A 21,591-nucleotide genomic window follows, 5' to 3' on the forward strand; every position below is an offset into this window, starting at 1 on the left:
AGGAGGGGAGGGAGGGGGGGGTGAGTCCTTTGTGAGTCAGACAGACTGCATCCTGTGCCCCGATTGCCCAAGAATACAGAGCTGAGACGTAACAGGTGGTAGCCCCTGCAGGGGCCATTTGGCCCCCATTGGGGGGCTGAACCCCTTGTGTGGGGGCTGAATCCCCTTTTGTGGGGCTGAACCTTTTGTGTGGGGGATGAACGTCCTGTTGGGGGGGCTGAACCTCCTGTTGGGCAGGGCGTAGCCATTGTGTGGAGGCTGAACCCTCTGTTGCGGGGGGCGAACCCCATTTGTGGGGCCTGAAACCCTTGTGTAGGGGCTGAATACCCTGTTGGGGGACCATCGCCGTATGGGAGGGCAGCAAAATATGTATTCGTGAATTCATGAAACCTGTATTTAGAGTTTACTTTATTATTATGATAAGAGACCTGCTTTAACAGTGTAGGTATATCAATAAAACATTGTCCAACTGATCGCTGTCTCTGTCTCTCTCTCTCTCTCTTTATAGTGGTCATTTGTTTTACTTATGGAAGAACATGGATTTGGGGGCATTTTAGAGAGTGACTTTGGGATTTTTTTTATCAGGGATTTTTCAGTTTTCCAATAGGGAACACCAGAATTCCTGCTAGGGAGGCCAATGGCAGGATGCTGCTTGCTCAGAATGGGTACCTTGGACCCTTCTGGCTGTGGCTGACCTCCTGGTGAAATAGGGCCAGGAGGACATGCTCTGACAATTCAAAGCAGGCCACCATACCCAGAACATCTTCCAGGTGATAGCTGCCCAGATGGCCGGGCAGGGGGCACAAATGGCAGTCATGCTGCACAAAGACCAACCCTGCAACTGCGGTCCACTGGCAGCTGGCCCAGAGGAGCAGATGCTGCTATTGGCTGTGCAGTCCCCATCCGAGTCTGGCAGGTGCACAGCAGGTCACAGCCAGGCATCAGCCCCCACTGCCAAACTGCTGTGGTGGGTAGAGGGGTCAGGGAACGATCAGTGCTGCTTCAGCAGTCCAGCTGGCACAAGGAGTAGTGTCCCCAGGTACCAACTGGCTGGGCCCCAGAAGCTCCTGAGAGCTAGCAGCCCTGAGCTACTTGCCAGCATGGCTTTTTACACTGCTGGGGCCAGGACAGGGCAGCTTTTTATACTGCTGGGGAGCCAGGCAGGGTTATTTTGCCCCAAGTGGCACAATTTGCTCCACAACAAAGTGCATGTTCAAGCATGTGTGCTGAAGCAAAAAGCCCTGACTCCAATTTGCATCACTTCTATTTGAGCTGCTGCAAGGGGGGAGGGGCCAGCTAGGGCATATACATGACACAGCAATGTTTTAATTAGAGCAGTTGCCTGGGAACCACTCTAATTAAAATGTGCTCCCCCCCACGAAACACCAATGAGCACATGTATAGACAGTCTTTATGACTATGAAAGCAGTGAGGCAAAGGCAGCAAAAATTTCTCCTAATCTCCAACCTAAATTTCTCTTATTGCAACTTAAGGTCATTGCTCCTAGTCCTATCCCCTACAGCAAGGGTAGGAAAAATATGACCCACAGGTCAGAACCAGCCCACTGAGGGATTTTGTCCACCCCGTGGTGGGTTCCTTGGTCCAAGTCAACCCAGGTGCAGGTGGCAGCCTGGGCTGTGGTGCATGTGGTCATTCCTGCCATCTCTGATGGCTAAAAAATAATATTTAGATATTCACTTTGAAAAATTGGCTTGTAGGTAGAGTAGATATTGCATTAGAGCAATGGTCCGGGGTAATGGTAAGAATTAATTAGTTTCTAAAAGTTAGTTTGTGACAAAGTTTCACATGCTCAGCCTTGGTGTTGGAAGCTAGCAGACAAGCAGGCTGGGGAAACTGAAAACATGTACCACAATGTTCCACAACAAAGATAAGGGAACCTGCAGCATTGGCAGTTGGTCACAGTGACCAGCTGCAAAACCCCTGGGATTTCTGGTTTTGGTGAAATGATCAAATTAGGAGGATAGGCATGCCCAAATTAAGAAACCAGTAAATTAGCAAATTAAGATGTATACATGTGATATGTTTGAGAAACAAAGGGATATGCTGACAGGACAGAATGTAGACAGTATGATTACTACAGGGAAACTAATCAATGGTACCTTAAAATGAAGAGTCATAAGGAGAACAAGAATACAAAAGGAGGGATCTTCAGAGCAGCAGGGTGGAATCCTGAGGCCTAGGTCTGTGTGAAATGCCATCGTTTTGTTTCAATGTCCATTTCACCATCTTGAAGGGACAGTGTTTTGTTTTGTCATTTCATTTCATTTCAAAGCATTGTCCTGTTTCGTTTCATCAAAACTGTTTTGCCGTTTCGACATTTCACCCATAGGTTATAATGGAGAATCATGAAAATGCCTAAAACATTGTCATTGTTGCCTGATTCAGATGCAAAATGCTGGGATGGCAGCTCCTTCTGCTAGCCCCAGGCAGCAGGGGCAGCCTTCTGTCATCCAATGCAGATCCAGGGGCTTGCACCCCGGGAGAGCTGCGGGACTGTGCCAGACTCCTCCCTTGGGTGCGGGCCCCCAGGTCTGTGCCAGATGACAGGAAGCTGTTGCCGCTACGTGGGACCAGTGCTGGGCGCAGCCCACACCAAGTACCAGCCTCCACAGAACTCAGCCTGGTGGCGGGAGGCACAGCACAGCCCCAGCTCTGCCCACCTCCCGCCCCTGGGCTGTGCTCCAAGTGGCTCTGCCAGCCCCATGGAGCTCAGCCTGATGGTGGGAAGCAGAGCACAGCCCCAACTCTCCTTGCCTCCTTCTCCCAGGCTGCTTTCCGTGGGGCTGGCGGAGCTGATCAGAGCGCCACCTGGTGGCAGGAGGTGGGGAAAGGCAGGGCTGCACTCCCTGCCAGGTTGAGCTACATGGGACTGCGGAGCCATTCGGAGGACAGCCCTGGTTCTCCCCTGCCTCCCACCACTGGGCTGCTTCAAAACTGAAAACATTTAGAAAGTTTTGAAACATTTTGAGTGCCCTCATTTCATTTCGAGCTGTTTTGATGCTTTTTGTTTTATTTTGATTTCACTGTTTCAATCTCAAAACAGGTCAAAACAACTTCAAAATGAAACACTCAGAGACATTTCGATCAGCCCTACTGAGGCCACCATTGACAGAGGGTGCACCACCAGCTTGTCCCTCCCACCCGGTCAGGGGGAGTGGGTATCAGCCCTTGACCTTCAAGACTGCTGACATTCAAGCAAAAAAACCACAGTGTGGTGACACACATACTAGCCAGACTTACTTTTCTCTTTATGAAGCCTTAGGAAATGGTAGATTAGTAGAACTGAGTGCGGGGTGGGCAGTATTTTGTTTGCTTCTTCTGCATTACCCTTATCTGCTATGACAGCGTATCAAAAAAATTGCCTGTTAGCAAATGGAAGAAGTTGTGGTCAGTTTGAGGGGTGGGTCTTCCTGGAACAAGCTATTAGGCCTGGGTCATAAATCCAACAACCCTGGGTGCACAATGGGTCTGGGGCAGTGCAGTGGCCAGACTCACTTCCTGTCAGCCCTGGTGGCCATGGCTTCTTCTGTCTGCTGCCACCACCGGAGTCATACCCACTGCCCAAGCACCCTAACCCATCAACCTTACATTCACTGCTGGGGATGGGGCCCACACTGGCTGGGGGCATGGCCAGGTGCATCGGACGGGGCCACAGGTGGGCAGGGAGCAGTGTTCAGGAACAGAATGGGCAGGCAAGGCTGGGATCACCAACTGGGATCTTGTGGTGGTGACAATACAGAGCTGGGGCCAGGGCAGGGCTGTGATCTGCTCCCCACATGCCCCTGTGATGGGTGTGGAGTCTGTGGTCAGGGGTGTTTGGGAGCAGATTGTGGCTCTGCCCCAGACTTGGCCCCACACTGTCACCATCCCATAATCCAAGAGTCAGCCCAGTACACAGCTGCTAGTCTACCTGCAGCCCCATTCTGTCTGCCTGGTCATGTGCCCTGCATACATTGTGCCCACCTGGTCTCCAAGGAGACCTTGGGATTGCCGGTCAGTGACAGTGTGGGTCCAGGGCCTAGAGAAGAGCTGTGACCTGCTCCCCTCAGGCCTCTGCACACAGAACCTGTGCCTGTAGCAGGGGGGGGGGGGGGGGGGGGGGGGGGGTGGGGAGGAGGGGAGTGGGCAGTGGAACATGGCTTTGCTCCGCACTTGGCTGAGATGGGGTCAGAGCTGGGATTCAGGGGAGTGGCATCTGGGAGCAGGATGAACAGACAGTAGAGGCCAGGGCTGAGATCACAGAATGGTGACAGAAAAGGGCCAGGGCTCTGTGATCCCAGCCCCGCCTGCCAGCTCATCCTGCTTCCAGATGCCATTCCCCCAGATCCTGGCCCTGGCCCCATCCCATCCAAGCACCGAGTAAAGCCATGATCTACTGCCTGCATGCCCCTGTAACAAGCACTTGTTCTGTGGGCAGGGTCAAGCCCAGGACCCACCCTGAGATCCTGGGGTCTCCATGGAGACTGTCTGGAATCTTCCCAGGCAGGGCTCATGGCTCGGTGGATGCAATGGAGCCATTTAGTGAGTTTTTGTGAGCTGCTGGTGGGATGGAGAAGAATGCTGACTTGGCCCATGACAGCTCACCAAAATTCCCTATGTGGCCTGTGGGGCCAAATGTGGCCTGCCAACCCCTGTCCTACAGCCACAGAGAAAAGCCCATCTCCATCATCCCTATAATCTTCCTTCAGGGATTTGAAGACTATTAAATCCCTCTCAGTCTTCTCTTCTCTCAGCCAAACAACCCTAATTTGTTCAGTCTTTCCTCACAAGTCTTGCCTCTCAGGCCCATAATAATTTTTGTTACCCTTTGCTGGACCATGTCCAAACTGCCCATGTCTTTCTTGAAGTGTAGGGCCCAAAACTGGACACAGTACTCCAAGCAAGACCTTGCCAGTGCTGAATAGAACAGAAGAGTCACTTCCCTTGAATTGCAAGTGACAGTCCTGTTAATACAACCCAGGATGCAACAAGAGTGCACTGTTGGCTTATATTCAATTTATGGTCCACTGTAACCCCCAGGTCCTTCTTAGCATTACTGCAACCAAGCCAGTCATTCTATTCTGTTCCAAGTGAAGGACATTGCCCTTGTCCTTGTTGAATCTCGTTTAGTTGACTGTGGACCATTTTTTCAGCCTACCCAGGTCATTCTGGATCCCAGCACTGCCCTCTGAACTGTCTGTAATTCCACTCAATTTGGTGCCATCTGCAATTGCTAAGTGTGCATATCATCCAGATTATATAACTACCTTACAATACTTTCATCTAATCTGTATTTCCTTATCTTGTTAATGAGAATGTTGTGGGGGATAGTGTCAAAAACCTTGCTAAAATATACCACTTCCACTGCTCTCCCCTTATCTACAAAGCCTGTCATTTTATCAGAGAAGGAAATCAAGAAATAAGGTATAACTTGCTATTGGTGAATCCATGCCAGCTGTTGCTGATCATCTTGTTCTCCTCTAGGTTCTTCACAGAAGATTCCTTGAAGGCCTGTTCCATGATCTTCCCAGGTAACAAGATCAGACTGACTGGTCTGTAATTCTCAAAATAACTCCTTCTTCCCCTTCCTAAAGATGAGCACTATATTTGCCCTTTTCCAGTCATCTGGGACCTCACTTGACTTCCATGAGTTCTCAAAAAGGAAAGCCATTGGCTCCAAAATTACCTCTGTTAATTCCTTCAGGTGCATCCGATTGATCCCTAACCTGTCTTGGTAAACCCTAACCTGTTCTGTTATTACTTTAAGCTGTTTGCCTCCTTCTTTATCGCTGCTGCCAACTGCACTTGTCACCTGATAGCTGACCCAATTTGTGAATACTGAAGTAAAAAAGACATTAAATACTTGAGCCTTCTCTGCATTACCTGTAGCTGTGCAGATTTAAAGTGCATTTAAAGTGCATTTAAAGCGCATTAGCAATTTTTAAGGTACATTAAGAGTGCGGATCTATACATGCATACTATACTAACTGCCTACGGTTAGTTCTGAAATAGTTAAGGAGCTCCTGGAGGAGCTGGATGGGTACAAGTCAGAGGGCCTGGATGACCTCCATCAATGGCTGCTGAAAGAATTGGCCAATGTAATAGCTGAGCCACTGGCACAGCTGTTCGAGCACTCGTGGTGCTCTGGCCAGGTCCCTGAGGACTGGAGAAGGGCCAATGTGGTGCCCATTTCCAAGACAGGAAGAAGGGATGAGCTGGGTAACTTTAGACCAGTCAGTCTTACCTCTATTCCTGGGAAAATGCTAGAGAAAATAATCAAAGAACACATTTGTAAAGGCCCAGCAGGGGAAACGATGCTGAGGGGAAACCAGCACGGGTTTGTCACAGGTAGATCCTGCCTGACAAACCTTGTAGCCTTCTATGACCAGGTCACACACTGCCTGGACATGGGAGCTGAGGCTGATGTCATCTTCCTGGACTTTATGAAGGCCTTCAACACAGTTTCACACCCTATCCTCATTGGGAAGCTAGTGGACTGTGGAGTGGATGCCTACATGGTCAGGTGGGTGGCCAACTGGCTTAGGGACCGCACCCAGAGAGTCATGGTGGATGGTTCCTTCTCGGCCTGGAGGGAGGTAGGCAGTGGGGTCCCGCAGGGTTCAGTCCTCGGACCAATATTATTTAATATCTTCATCAGCGATTTGGACGAGGACGTGGAGAGCGCCCTCTCCAAGTTCGCTGATGATACCAAGTTATGGGGCAAAGTCAGTACACTGGAGGGCAGGGAGCAGATTCAGGCGGCTGACTGCCAACCATATTGTCTGAGTTCAATCATCCCAGATCTAGTCATCTAACAAAGGTGCCTCTCCCAAGTAGTGTAACAAACTCCCACTGCAGTCAGCCATTGTTTATACATCCAAGAATCATGCCTAATCATAGGTATAGACAAATCATGGCTGCATTTGGCTCTTATGCTTTAATATACAAGGACTGTACATTAGAACTCTGTGGCTCGAGAGCCACTGGCACTATAATGCAACTGCCTCATAAACTCACCTACTTTTTTGCTGTTGTATTTTTTTGAGAATTACCAGCTATCTCTAGCACGTAGCACGTACAGTGAGACAATGAAACAGAACTAGAAGGGCAAACAGGAAGCACATGATATTTAAGAAGGCTTTAAAGCTGACCTTCCATATACTATAAGGTTGGATTCCAGCACTCCTCCAAACACCAGTTAAATCTTACTCTGCAGGTGGCCCCACTGAAGCTAGTTGGGCAGGTCCTGGATTAGGGGCACAGAGTCTGGCTCCTAATAAATTCACCATCATAGCAAGAACACTTGTCTCCTGATGCAGCTACACACTTCACAGATGAGGAAGGCATTTACAAGCATTGCTGTCACAGCTTCAGATGAACAGAACCTAAGTAGGGGGTCGGACACGCTGATCCATTGTGGTCCCTTCCGACTCTACAATCTATGAATCTATGAATCTATGCACACTCTTAATGCACTTTAAAAATGGCATTTTTAGGCTATTCATACCTAAATGTGATACCTGCAAAAGCAGCTATCAAATTTAGGTGCAAATAGCTCAAGCACCTTAACGCACATGTAGTGCTTAGACTACTGTGCAGACATGCTAAGGTGCTTTAATGCTGTGTATGTAGACTGACTTGGGATTACCTTTAGTCCCAAATTGATCCTCACACTGTGTTAATCCACACACCTTAGTGTGTGCATGTGTAGATGAGTGCCTAAATCGCCTCACTGCACATTAAGTAAGTATGCATAAAATGTAGGCACATGTAAAAGCATGTGTAGACATGCCCTGTGACTAGTATTTTATATGTGAACTGTGGAATCTCTGGTCTTCCTCGTAGGGCCGTGTTAGACCTTACTCTGTAAGCTGAACAAATTTTAAACATTTTAGTGTTTTCCAGCTTAATGGAGCAGTCCCGCAGTAAATGGAGCGGTCACACACAGCCTTAATACTGCTTAATGGAGCAGTCACACACAGCCCTGCTCTGACTGTCCTTCACTTGACGAGCTGTGATTTGTCACTAGAAGCTTGGTTAGCAGAGGCAGATGAGTTCTCCCACCCTCTGCTACCTGGCTAGCCCCACACTGTAGCACACTCATGCCCCAGCCAACCCCTCTGCTTCCCATTGAGCCAGGGCAGAGCAGCTCCAGGTTCATAGGCTGATCCCTGTGGGTTCCCTGACAGCTGGGGTTGCTCCACCCCAGCTGGGGTGGCTCAACATCCTGCAGTCCCAGACACACATGTAAATGCTGCTCCTGGGAGCAATAAACTCTGGTACAAACTACACCAGAGTTTATTCAGGTGCATTAATAGCACATGTAGATGCATCCACTATTTTTAAAAGGGACTGCTTTTCATTAAGCTATTTTGCCTGAGCCATCATTCCAGGCAAAAGCTATCAATACAATTTATTTTATCATATTATTATCCTGTAATCAGCTGATGCATATTAATATTCACCCATGGTCCACTATTGTTGAAGATGTGTGCTTTTTTTCCACTGGCATCAGGAGATTCAAATGGGCACACATTGCCCATCCCATTGGTGTAGTCACTCACTTCTGTGTAACATTAATACAAATCAGTATCTAACATCCTTTCTACACAGATATAAATTACACAAAGTGCAAAGCAGTGCACAGTCAGGCTCCTAGTCCCTAGAGGTCTCTCTCCGAGTTTTCTATAAAGTATTTCATGCATTGTCGTAGATCAAAGTTATAAATGGATTTTTCTTATTATTATTCAATATTAGAGTTCTCTGAATTCTTATCCCTATTCAAACAATCCAGCAATTTGTCTGCTGAAGCAAGGCCCCAGAGTAAATAGCTCTTCTTATGATATTTAACTTTCAGCTTTGCAAGATAATGTAAAGTTGCCTCAGCTTTTGCCTCAAGGAAGATCCATTGGAGTAGAAGAAAAATGTTCCTTTTCAGCTGAATTTCTGAGTTAGCATCTGGAGTATCTGAAATCCTTCACTTTACAAAGCAGTTCATTTCTCCTGACAGTAGCCTGCTTTCTGACTTTGTTCCTCAAGCCAGAAAAAAAATTCTAGTTACTAACTGTGATTTTTTAAATGACTGAAACATACTTTCACCCTTCTGGGGTCATACATGAATCTTGCAGCTCTATATTATTGTACAAGACTTTACTGCTAACTTTGCTCATATTATCTTGAAAGAGACTCCACATTTTCTGTTTGATACTCAGTAGCTATCACATAGGAAGTATATCTGTCAAATATTCCATCATACACTGTTACAATTCCTGGTGTTTAGGCTTAAATGTATATCCTCCAGGATTTCTTTGATATGGCTTTTCCTCTCTTGTAGCCTTCAGTGGTCCTGATGGAAACCTTTCTCCTCTGTCTTTTACGCTAATATAGCTGTAGGACATGGACACATTTGCTAGGCTAAAGAAATCTTTCATTTTATTTTATCTTTATTTCCTGTCATTTAACATTTATTTTTACTTTCTGCCTTTGGGTTTACAGATAAAAGAAAAGGGAAAAATTATAAGGGCATTTAAACTGTTTATAAATTCCAACCAACCAAGAGTGTCCTACATTTGTTATGCCTGATTGACAGTTCTGAAAGACTTAGGTAGGTAAGAAATAGTTTTTTGTTCCTGTGAGAGTTTTCAGAATTTTGAATGTTTTTTTCAGCCAGGTGACAGAGCACCTTTTCAGGTGCCTGTCACTTTAAGGGCTGGGAGCAGGCAGCCAGCAGCTTCTTGATTAGAGCAGCCATTTTAGAGCCCAGGTCTCAGGGGTGGAGCAGCAGTCTGCTGCCAGTCATCGAGGGAGTAACATCACCCGGCTGCGCTACTGCTCCTGGAATATCTTGGAGGTAAGAGAAGGAGCTATGGGGATGACAGGAGGCTCATGATGCTGGACATGACTGGAAACTGCACCCTGCCAGGGAAGGGTGTCCTGGTGGGACTCCCTGTGGTGAGGGAATCCCCAGGAAATGCCAGGCCACTTACCTTTCTGGTGAAAGCAGGTAGGGATACCTTAACCCCAGCCCCCACCATCCAGTGGGTTATTGGTGGAAGGAGTGGGGCCAGACATACTTACTAAGGGGCACCTGAGCCCACAGGGGTGTAAGACCCAGGAGTTAGAGCCAGGCACACTTACAGCAAAGCATCTGAGCCCAAAGGGGTGTAAGACCCCAGGCCCTAGTGAGAGTGCAGAGTTGAGGCCAGGCACACCTACTGAAAGGCACCTGAACCTGCAGGGATGTAAGACCCTGGGCCCCAGTACAGGGGCAGAGTATTGGCCCAAGGAAGGAATGAAGTGGCCTGGTGAGGGGCTAGGGACGAAGTCAGCCCAGAGTTTGCATAATTGCCCAGCCACCATTTAGATCAGGGTCATGGGAGAGACCCAAAAGGCTGTGCCAGGGCTGGCCAAGGAGTGGAGAGTCAAGCCTGATGGCCTTCGTGGTCACTCAACGTGGCCCAGGACAGGGCAGAGTGAGAGAGGCCTGGTGAGAGTGGGTGGAGTGTTAGAGGCCCCTGTGAGAGGGATGCGGAATGTGTGAGGCACAAACAAGGCACTATGCTAGAGGCCTAACTATGTACTGACTTTGGCCCGGCCTCAAGCCGGAGATATAACAAACTGTATGTCATCTGTGAGGCATGGGACATGATACGGGCAGGTAGGAGTTGTGTGAATACGGCCCATTGACATCAGGAAACTCGAAGGGCAGCCTCCCACCTAGTTAACATCTGAATTATTTAACAACAAGGCATGGCAAATGAGTTACAATGAGTACAATGAGTTAACAATTACAATGGCAAATGAGGTACAATGAGTTAACAATTTTTCCAAAGTTCAAAGTGATTATATGAAGTAGATAAGAAAGTGAAATCCAAAATGGAAATTGCTGAAGTATATTGTATTCCTCCTTTTGCAATTCCAATATATTTGAAGAATGGAGATTCAACAAAGAAGATGACAATGAAAAGACACAAAACTGGAACAAGGAGAAGAATCTGAGGTGCAAAGAATTTGAATTTAGAATAAGAACTGTTTGAGTGATTGTGTGATATGAGGGCAAATAATATTCCAATGTCTGGGCTGCTACTTAAAGAAAAAGCAGACAAAACTGCATTGAAGCTAGGAATCAAGTTTTAGTGTTCTAATAGCTAGCCCCAGAGATTCCAACGTTGTCAACAGTATTATTTTCCTTTTTTTACATGACAAATCATATTCTGTTGATGTTGTGGATGAACAAAATTGGTAAGAAGCCAATTGTGGACAAATACACTCCAAAGGACACATTCAATGCTGACAAAATGGGACTTTTTTATAGCCTGCACCCTGATAGGACCCTGGCACTTAAAGGAGAAATGTATCACCATGGAAGAAAAGCAAAGAAAAGCTCACTGTGCTATTCTATTGCAATTCTGGTGATAGTGAGAAACTACAGCCACTAGTGGTGGGGAATTTTGAAACCCCCTGGTGTAAGAAAAGCAAGAAACACCTGCCTTGCTTATGCACGGCATGGATAATGATTATGTTGCTTCAAGAATAGCTGCTCCAATCTGAATGGAGAATGATATGCCATAATAAAAATGTGTTTCTACTGATCAATAATTGTACCACCCACAATTGAGAAGCATTAGGCCTGAAGCATTAGCATGTGCTCTTTCTCCCAAAAAGCTCCATGAACTACATGTAGTCCCTAGATCAGATAATAGTATGCCACATTAAGATAGCATACTGGAAACAACTGTTTTATCTGCTATGAAAGAAAATGAAGATGCAGAAGCAAATGAGGAGCCGGAGTATGAACGAACATGTGTGCCACAGAACAAGGCATATACAGTGCTCAGGGTTCGTGAGTCTGTGCTGAAAGACAAATGCTACTGCAGTGGATGAGGGATTAATAAAAGGCACCGAAAAAAATCAATGAATTTGTCTATGACCAATATAAAAGGATGATTAAGCAGACGACAAACTCTTTTTTTAAAACACCATAAGAAAGATTATACAGGTATGTACGTGTAACAGGGCACTGATCTTGGACCCTGTTATGGTCTAGAGAACTTTGCTGGACCCGCGCATGCTGGGAGACTTACTGGGAGGTGAAAGACCTGTGGCCTGGCAGAAAGAGTGGGGATGCCAACATCTGAGGCAGACTTGTTTGACATGTGGAGAAGCCAGGTCATGGGACCCAAAGGTGTCTCCTACTGGCCAGGAGGAGCCTGGCTGAAAGGTAAGACTGCACAGGCTTCAGATAGATAGCCCCAGGAGAGGGGAAAGCTCAACAGTAAAGGAGTTTGTGCAAACTGTGTGGAGGCACAGGACTGCAGACACACCACCAGACTGGAGCCAGAGTGAAATTAAGTAGGATGAGGAAGAACTGCAAACATCCCCAGGAGGCAATGCTTAAACCAATAGAAAAGGGGAAAGACTGCCCAGAAAGAAATTTGATGGGGCAAAATAGAACAAGTTTTGGCTGCACTAGAGAAATATTTTCTCCTTGTATACTAAATATGAAACTTTAGATACCAAAAACTGTACCCTGGGCTTAAGGTGCAAGACAGTATATACAAAGTCCTGGACTGAGTAACGAGTTAGAGGTCTGAATAAATTCTGGTCCTGGAAATTTTGCCGTTGGTTTCAATAAGACCAAGATTTTACCCCAAATTTCTTGAAACATATCAGGACCAGAAATGAGATCTTTATCTTCAGCAATTCCTTGCAGTCAATGATTGTCTGCCATGATCCTCTTATCTGTAAGTCCAAAGATGGCTGATGAGGTCTATCCAGGATTAACAGACTTTACTGCAGTTTGGACTTGTGTTTCCGTGGGGGGGGGCTGGATTCTTGATTTGGTCTGTGACACACTGTTCCTGCCACTTCTGATTTTCCATCTCCTGTTGTTGTTGTAAGGTTTCAGAATACTCAGATCCCTGCAGCAGACTCTTCTTCCATTTGGGGCAGTCCTGGGCAACAGTCTCCCATGACTTGACATTGATGTTCCAATTTTTTAAGTTGGCCTGAAGCATCCCTGAAGCACTTTCTCTATCCTCCTGTTGAACATACACCTTGGCTGAGCTGGGAGAATAACATTTGCTTTGGAAGTCTGGAGTTGGACATCCAGATGACATGACCAACCCAGTAAAATTGATGTTGCAAGATCATCACCTCAATAATACTTGTGGTGGTTGCTTGCAGGAAGACACTAACATTGGTGCATCTGTCTTTCCCCTGGATTTGAAGGATCTTCCACAGGCAGCACTGATGGTGCTTCTCCAACAACTTTAGTTATCTCCTGTAGGTTGTCTACGTCTCATCTTTGTATAGCAACGTGGGGATCAAGACTGCTTGATAAACCATGAGCTTGGTTTTGGATCTGGTGTCATGATCTTTGAACACCCATTTCTTCAGGTGTCCAAAGGCTGCACTTGCACATTTCAGGCAATGTTGGATTTCTTCATTGATGTCAGCATTCCACAAGAGATGGCTTCTGAGGTATGGTAAATACTTAATGTTCTCCAGAGTCTCAATGTGTATCTGGATTACTGGAGCTGGGGACAGTTCACTAGGAGCTTGTTGGTGGAGGGCCTTATTCTTCTGAATGTTAAGCATCAATCCCATTTTCTTGTACACCTTGGTAAAGACTCTGTTGATTGCCTGAAGGTCTGCTTCTGGGTAAGCACACACTACAGCATTGTTAGAAGTAGATTCCTGGCCTGGACTCCATTATGCATTTGTGCACTTTGACTAGAGGTGTGAAGGTTCCAGGACATCTGAACTTTCCACCTTGATGATGTCATTGACCTACTTACACACCTGGGCATGTGCAATGAGTAGAAATCCACATGAGGTAATGCGCTTTCAGATAACTTGGGTAATGTGTGCAACACCAAGGTGTTGAGTGCAGAAGCAGTGAGTAGCATGTGCACAACGCTATGATTGGTTGATGTGGCAAAGGAGAATAATTGACAAGTAGTGTGATCTGAGTGATATATATATTGGGTATAAGAAGTTTTGGTGTGCTCTGTTTGTTAGTTCTTGTGCGGAGTGCTGAGGTGGGCTGTGTTTGTTGTGCATGTGAAGTAGTGTCAGGTGGTGTGGTGTGGTGATGAGTGAGAGTGAGTGTTTACAAGACTACCCTTAGATTTGTGGCCTGTACTGACCTGAAGTCAGTGTTCATTCCTCTCAACTCTCAGTTGGTAAAGTATCACCCTCCCTATACATGATAACGGAGTATCCTGAGAGGGGAAAGTTACTGAAGGGTTTAAAGCTGCTGTCTCCTCAGTGTCAATGTGTCATAGAGTAGGACTGCCTGACACTGCACCATACTGACACCTAGCAGGTTTGAGGGGGAGTGATATGTTTCCTTGTTATTAGTAATGTACCAGTGTTAATGTATATAGATGCTTATGGTTTATTGTTGTGGTTATAGTATTTAATACAGTTTCTCTTTAAACTTGATTGGACTGTGCCTGGTTTGTAAGATCGAATGGGGCTAGGCTGTAGGTCAGTGTTCAGTTACTCAAACTCTAAAATCCACCAACTACAGAAACATTAACAAAAGGCCCCAAACTATGAAGGAGGATTAATGACCCTCTACCCTTTTGTTGTTGTCATAAAGAGTCTTGGTGTCCAGGCGCTGGCCCACCTTTCACCATCCTCAGTGTACTGAAGCCTAATGACTGAGGTCGGGGTGATCTTGGTTTTGGCTTGGAGTTTGCTAAGTTTAAACAGCTTACCATCCATTTGGTAGTTTAGCTGTACTCGGGTTAGAAGCTTGTGGGTAGTCAGATGTAGCACTGCAGCAAGGAATATTGAGAAGAGTGTTGGAGCAATGACACAGCCTTGTTTAACTCCTATTTTAACCTCAATGAGATCTGTGATAGATCCATTACATGTTTAGGTCTCAAGGGGACTGGTCCAAGTGCTTGGGCCAGAGATGGCTTTGGTGGCACTAAAGAAACTGCACATATTGTGGATGTCAACGAGATGTTGAATCTCCTTGAAAGCCTTGTCATCCCATCATTTGTTCTTCATATTGTGAATCCACTTTTGGACCTCTGCCTTGGCTTGTTGGAGATTCAGTTTCTTTTGCTTGGGGTCATTTTGCCAAGTACAAAATCAATCAACTCTTGGATTTCCTGGTCATTCTCATTAAACTAGTCTTGATGTTTCCTGGTAGAGAATCCAAGTATCTCTTCACAGGCACTAATGACAGTGGCCTTGAAAGCACCACACACACTGCTGACATTCTCCCATTATTATTGATTGGAATTCACCAGTCTTTCATTGAGACACCGGTGGAAGGGGACTCACTTCCTTGGGTCCTTGAGTCCTTCAACATTGATCTTCCATCACCATTGCTTCTACTGCAGCCATCATTTGGGAGCCAGTTTGAGTGATATAACCAGGCAGATGAGTTGATGATCAGTCCAGCAATCATCAGCTCCTTGCATAGCTCTGGTGATGTGACATCTTTGCAATCCCACGCACAGACAATGACATAGTCATTCAGGTGCCAGTGCTTAGATCATGAGCGTTACCATGATGTCTTGTGCCTGTTTTCCTGGTGAAACAAGATGCTGGTAATGACAAGTCCATGTTCCACACATTTGGTCAAGAGGAGGATTCGTTGGAGCTGACCTTTCCAACTCTTCCCTTGCTAATGGTTCCATCTCAGAGGTTAGAGTCCAACTCTGGCATTGAAATCACTGAGAAAAATAAGTCTCTCTCCCTCTAGAACATCAGAAAGGACTTGGTCAATCTTGGCATAGAATTCTTCCTTGGTTTCATTGGTGGCATTCTCCTTCCTATTTACTCTTTCAGAAGAAGGTAAAGCTGCCTCCATGTTCACCAGGTGTTGCTCAATGCAACTACATCAATGTTGTGTTGCCTGAGTTCTTGGGCCATGATTGCAGTGCAGCACTCTGGATGTTCACTATTAGGGTTGTCCATGATGGTCCTGATGTTCCAGGTCCCGAAAATGATGGTACATCGCCACTGGTATTTTTGACTGCTGTAAAGGTGACCCCACTGGACATGGTTGTCCAGTCAGGAAGAAATACAGAATACTGCATAGAACAGGCTATGCTTAGGGCACCTTTTGTGGGGTGAGCAAAGGGGATCTTGAAGAGAGCTACTCAGTAACAGTTACAGCTGCTGTCTCATCAAACAACCATCTTATGGTGCTAGAACAACCATTTTATAAGACAGCCATCTTATAACTACTGCCTTTATGCCAGTTCATGACTAGGAGATTCCAGACCTCACAATCCTGCTCCCATCGCCATTAGCTGGTCCCAAAAGGGCTTGAACATTTTGTGTGTCGTCATCATCATCAAAAATCCAGCCTTCAACACCTGTCTGGACCATCCCAGCAACAATGCACCCTTTGCTTTCCAGAACTGAGCAACCACCTTGTCTGTTGAGCAAAGTAACATCTGGGATTGGGTAATCCTAAAATCATTGTACTTAGTATTTTTCTCTCTCTCTATATATATAGAAACTGCTAAGATAACATTTGTTGTATTAATAAAGTTAGACTGATTTTAAGACACTGAGTAGATCTGTGTTCAAATGTCATGTGTCATTTAAGGGTTAATTGTGCTTTAAAGATTCCTAAGCACTATTGGGTAGACAGTGGTGTTAACAGTTACCTCTGCTTATTTCACAGCTAAACTTCCCTGAAGGTCATTCCACTATCCACCACCTCTGGACACACTAGGTAGCAGTACAGTCCTGCCCCATCAGGAGACCTTTATAACATGGGGGTGGGGGGGAAGACTCCCACCTTCTCAGTGAGACTTTCCTTATTTTTTTCTAGGCCTGGAAATTCCTGTGTTAAAAAACCTCAAAATCATAGTATTCTGCATTAAGTAAAATATGTTATTTATGATATGTAGTGCTCATTTAGCTTATTACTGTGCTGGTAAACCTTAATTTCCATGAGCACCAAACCTGAACCCATAATAACTAAGGCTGAAGGACTGATATGAATAGTAATCATGTAATAATAAGTTATCTTGTATAATATATGCATGTTTATAATATTTAATGGTGTGGTATAAAAGCTGTGCTAGTGTATATGTGGCAGAGCACCTTTGGTGCCTGCCACTTTAAGGGTTGAGAGCAGGCAGCAGGGTAGCCAGCAGGTGCAGGCCAGCCCTGATGAGGTGGTCACATGACTGCAGGAGGATCAAGGGATTGGAGGAGAGGACTGATCGGCCTCCATGTTATCTCAGGCCCTCAATATAAGGCCTGCAAACAGCCAGGGAAAGAACACCACTCGGCTGGAGCTGCTCAGAACATCTTGGAGGTAAGGGCAGGAGCTATGGGGATGGCAGGAGGCTCCTGGTCCTGGGACATGACCAAAAACTACACCCTGCTGGGGAAGGATGGCCTGGTGGGACAGCCTGTGATAAGGTAGTTCCCCAGAAATGCCAGGCCAGTTGCCTCCCCTGTGAAAGGTGGGTAGGGGCGCCTTAAAGCCTCAGCTCCCACTACCCAGTGGGTAATTTTAGAGCAGGGACAGACAATGGGGCCAGGCATATTTGCGGACACCTGAGCTTGTGGGGTGTAAGACCCCGAACCCCAGTGAGGGGGCATAGAGTTGGCTCCAGTGAGGGGTCAGAAAAGGGCCCCAGTGAGAGGGCAGGAGTGGGTAGAGAGGCCCACACAGAGTAGGGTGCACAGTGGCACATGAAGGGCTGTGCATGAGGGGTGTAGAGTAGGGTCTGCACAGGAGGCCCTGAAGGGCTGCACCAGGAGCATGTAGAGTAGGGTTGTTCAGGAAATTTGAAGGGCTACACATGGGCCAACCTCCATAAGAGTGTCAACATGAGCAAGTTGCCTAGAGAGGAGCTAGTGGCTGAGTTCATCCCAGTGTGAGACATAGGGCCAGTGACCGAAGGGTCTGAAGGGACGCATGTAGGCCGGCCAGAGTGTGAGTAGGAAAGCCAGAAGGGCCATGTAGAACAGGACCAAGGGAGACCCAAAGAGGCTGCACAGATCTGTGGCACCTTGAAAGTGGCGCAGTGAGGTGCAGTATGAATGAGGCCCAGTGAGAGTGGACAGTGAATGAGGCCCTATGAGACACGGCAGAGTGAGAAAGTAAAATGCTAGAGGCCCAGCAAGGGGCAGAGTTTAGCCTGGCTTTGGGCCAGAGCTGTTACCAATTTGCAATGCCATCGGTGAGGCATGGGGCATGATGTAGGGAAGGCTGGAGCTATGTATGATTTCCCAGGCATCGGGGCATTTAATGGGCAGCCTCCTTCATATTTACATCAAGTTCATTAAACAGCAACTGTTTATTAAGCAAACATCAAGGCAAAACAGGGCAGACTGCCCTAGACAAGTTTTAATTATCTTATGTATATACTACACCATATTCCCAGGTCTATTCTCTTTGTGCATTTTGTGTGCATTTGTAGGTACACAAGCAAAGGAATCTTTTACCTTCCCCTGGATGAGATACAGAGACTGCAGACAGCAGTATAGCATAAGAGGGTATTAGTTGGTAATTGAAATGTCTTAATTTAAACTACAAGGGGCATTACAAACAACCAACAAGGATGGAGACAAATTGTAATGACCAAACCTGGCAGCTCTCAAAAACCTCAAGATGAACACCTCTTTATCTTTTGGACATTTTCATAGTGCATACATCACAGTGTTGCAAGAGTGTTACAAAAAAGAGATTTAGACCCCTGTTCCACATTACACTTAACATGTGATTAACCGGTTAATTATATCTTAAGTTGTAACCCAGCCATGTTAAATCAATTAATGGTATCATAAAACAAGGAATAAGCTGTAAAATTATTCCACAAAAATTTGTAATAACTTTGTGGCAGGTTCTTATCACACCATCAATTGAATGTGTGGCCATGTATACCCCCATGGCTGAGAACCTGGATCAGGTGACCAGGGTACCAGTCACAGGGGCACACCTAGCCACAAGTTCAATTAATGACACCATTAATCATCAGCTGCAGGCTCCCAGTCTTGAGGCCCGTGGTTCAGGATCCCAGCCCAGATCAGCTGACAGGGCTCCTGGGCATAGGGTTGCACCATGCACTCCCGTGGCTAGGATCCCCATCAGCTGTGGGCTCCCAGCCTCAGGGGTAGATGGTGCACTCCCACATCTAGGAGCCCAGATCAGTTGATGGAGCTCCCAGTTGCAGGAGCACATGGTGTGCCCCCACAGCTGGGAGTCCCATCAGCTTAGATGGCTTCCATCTTCAGGAGCTTATTAGTTGCCAGTCCAGAGGGAACCTGGGATTGTGATCCTGGGCTCCCCCAGCACCAGCGATAAGGCATGATGGGATCTGATGCTCAATCGAACAATCACATCTGTGATCCCACAGTCACACGTGTAGCATGGCAGGAAGCACAAATGTGTGGATTGCACATCAGATCCCATTGTGCCTTTACCTGCACATCTGGCAGGAGTCTTATAGTTGCAGGTGGTTATGTATATGAATAATATAAAGGACATCATCTACTGGCACAGAAGAATGGATTGCTAGTGGGTGATGCATAGTTCTGAAGGAACGAGGGGAGCATATACCGGGTCTGTCTACACATTCATTAATACACCATAATTATGGCACATCAAGTTTAGTACCTGTAATGATAGGTACTAACTTAATGTGCCATAATAGGTGCTACTACACATTAGTGCAGATGGACGCTTTTTTAGTGAAGTTAATGTGCATTAGACTTAATCTACTGCACACTAGTGCATTGGCATGCGTTTTGCCTGCTGTGCTAATGCACAGTAGAATTATTAGTCTTCTGTGCATTAAGTGTCTCATGTATATGTGCCCATTGAGAAGATGAGAAAAAAGACACTCACCCGGAAGTGAAGAGTCCTGGCTTTCAGTCCCTGTTCCTATTTCCATTTATGCATTGTCTATTAAAGAGTCATTTTAAAAAAAAGAGAAATAATCTTGAAAGAGAGGAGCAGAGTCTAGGATTCTCACCTCCCAGATGAGTACTTTAAACACTGGACTCCTGAGTCACATTCCCAATTCTGGTCTTTTTTTCAAGGTCCCATAAATTTTCCATTCCTTTTTGGCACAGTCACAGCTTCAACAGCTACCTTCAAAAGAAGGCACTAGGTTTTGGATCCAGAATGGATAAAGGCAATTGCCTACAACATTAAATAACTAAGCTCTGGAGAGTAGGTGGGAGTTCACATACACTTCTATGCAAAGGATTTTTCTTTTGGCTACCTACAGGTAGCTCCTGCTCAGCATACAGATTTTTTTGGACTGCTCCTCTGAAGGGCTTAAGGGTTTGTCTACAACAAGGTTGTTCAGCTGCTGACCTGGGGGCTACATAAGCATGACTCCCCTCCCTGCTCTTCTGCTGCTGCTGCTGGAGTCTCCTGGCTCCCCCTCTCTCCTCCAGTTTCCTCCAGTATGACAGTAAGGATACTCAGGACTTGTACCCATTAGCTGCTATCTGGTCCACCATCGTGCCTGCTCAAGAATAAGAATGGAGAATAAGCCAGAAGCAACATCACTTGCAAAATTCTGGGTCTGGATTGTGCCTGTAAACTCAGGTAGGAAGGGCATACTCAGCTCCTTCTACACCAGAACCATGTTGCTGTCATGGTAAAGATAATCTATACCATGTTTCCCTATGCTCTGTCCCCTCAGCACCTAATCATGGGCTTTGGATTCCTCTTTGGGGAAAGGTGCCTAAAAGTTAAGTAATATAAAGCCTAACATATTGACACCTAAGGTCTTTATCAATGAATCCTTCCGTAGTATGTTAGGAGTTAATAGTCTGTAAAAACATTTTCTCTATCTCAATCTGTGGCTGATGTCTGGTGCAGATGAAAGGCCCAAAGGCCAGCTCCTAATACTAAATGAAACCTGGGACTTCACTGATTAATCTTATGCCTATAAGAGAGGGAAGACCAGAAGTCTTTAGAGACCAAGTCCTCCCTTTGGTAGCCTCTCTCCCTTGTTGAGCCTGGGGGGGAAACCAAGGAATAAGTCTGCATTGAGTTATAAGTTACATAGGTGGAGTGTTGTAACTTCTGTAGTGAATAACCTTAAAACCTTAGTATGTTAATAAAGTTTCGGCTTGATGCTTAAATCTATCTGTGGGTCAGTTTTCATTCACCTGTGTGTACTGTTCAATATATAGCATAGTATATAGGTTAGTAAAAGACAATAAAGCTGTTGCTATGCCTTACAAATGCCTTTTTGGGTCCTATTCTGAAAAATGTAAGCATCATTTATACAACTACGTATCTGCTTTGCAATAATGTGAACTATGTGTCTATTTGATATGACTGTCTTATCTCTCATAGATAAATGAAGAGCAGTATCAGGCCATTTCTTCTGTGGCATACTTAATTAAGCTTACTAAATTAAGCTTAATTAAATCAGAGTGCAGATTTATACCACTGACAAGATGTTGGACACACAACATTAATACCTTTCTGTGTTCATGCAAATATTGTTTTATAGTTCTTAGATATCATATAAAATATTAATATTAAACTCTTAAATATTACAGAAATCTGTTTTTTATTGACTGGAAGGATTAGTCATGGAGCATACTGATGGTGTGACCGCTCTGCCCAGG

This window comes from Alligator sinensis, unplaced genomic scaffold, assembly GCF_000455745.1.
Source record: "Alligator sinensis unplaced genomic scaffold, ASM45574v1 scaffold122_2, whole genome shotgun sequence".
Taxonomy (NCBI): domain Eukaryota; kingdom Metazoa; phylum Chordata; order Crocodylia; family Alligatoridae; genus Alligator; species Alligator sinensis.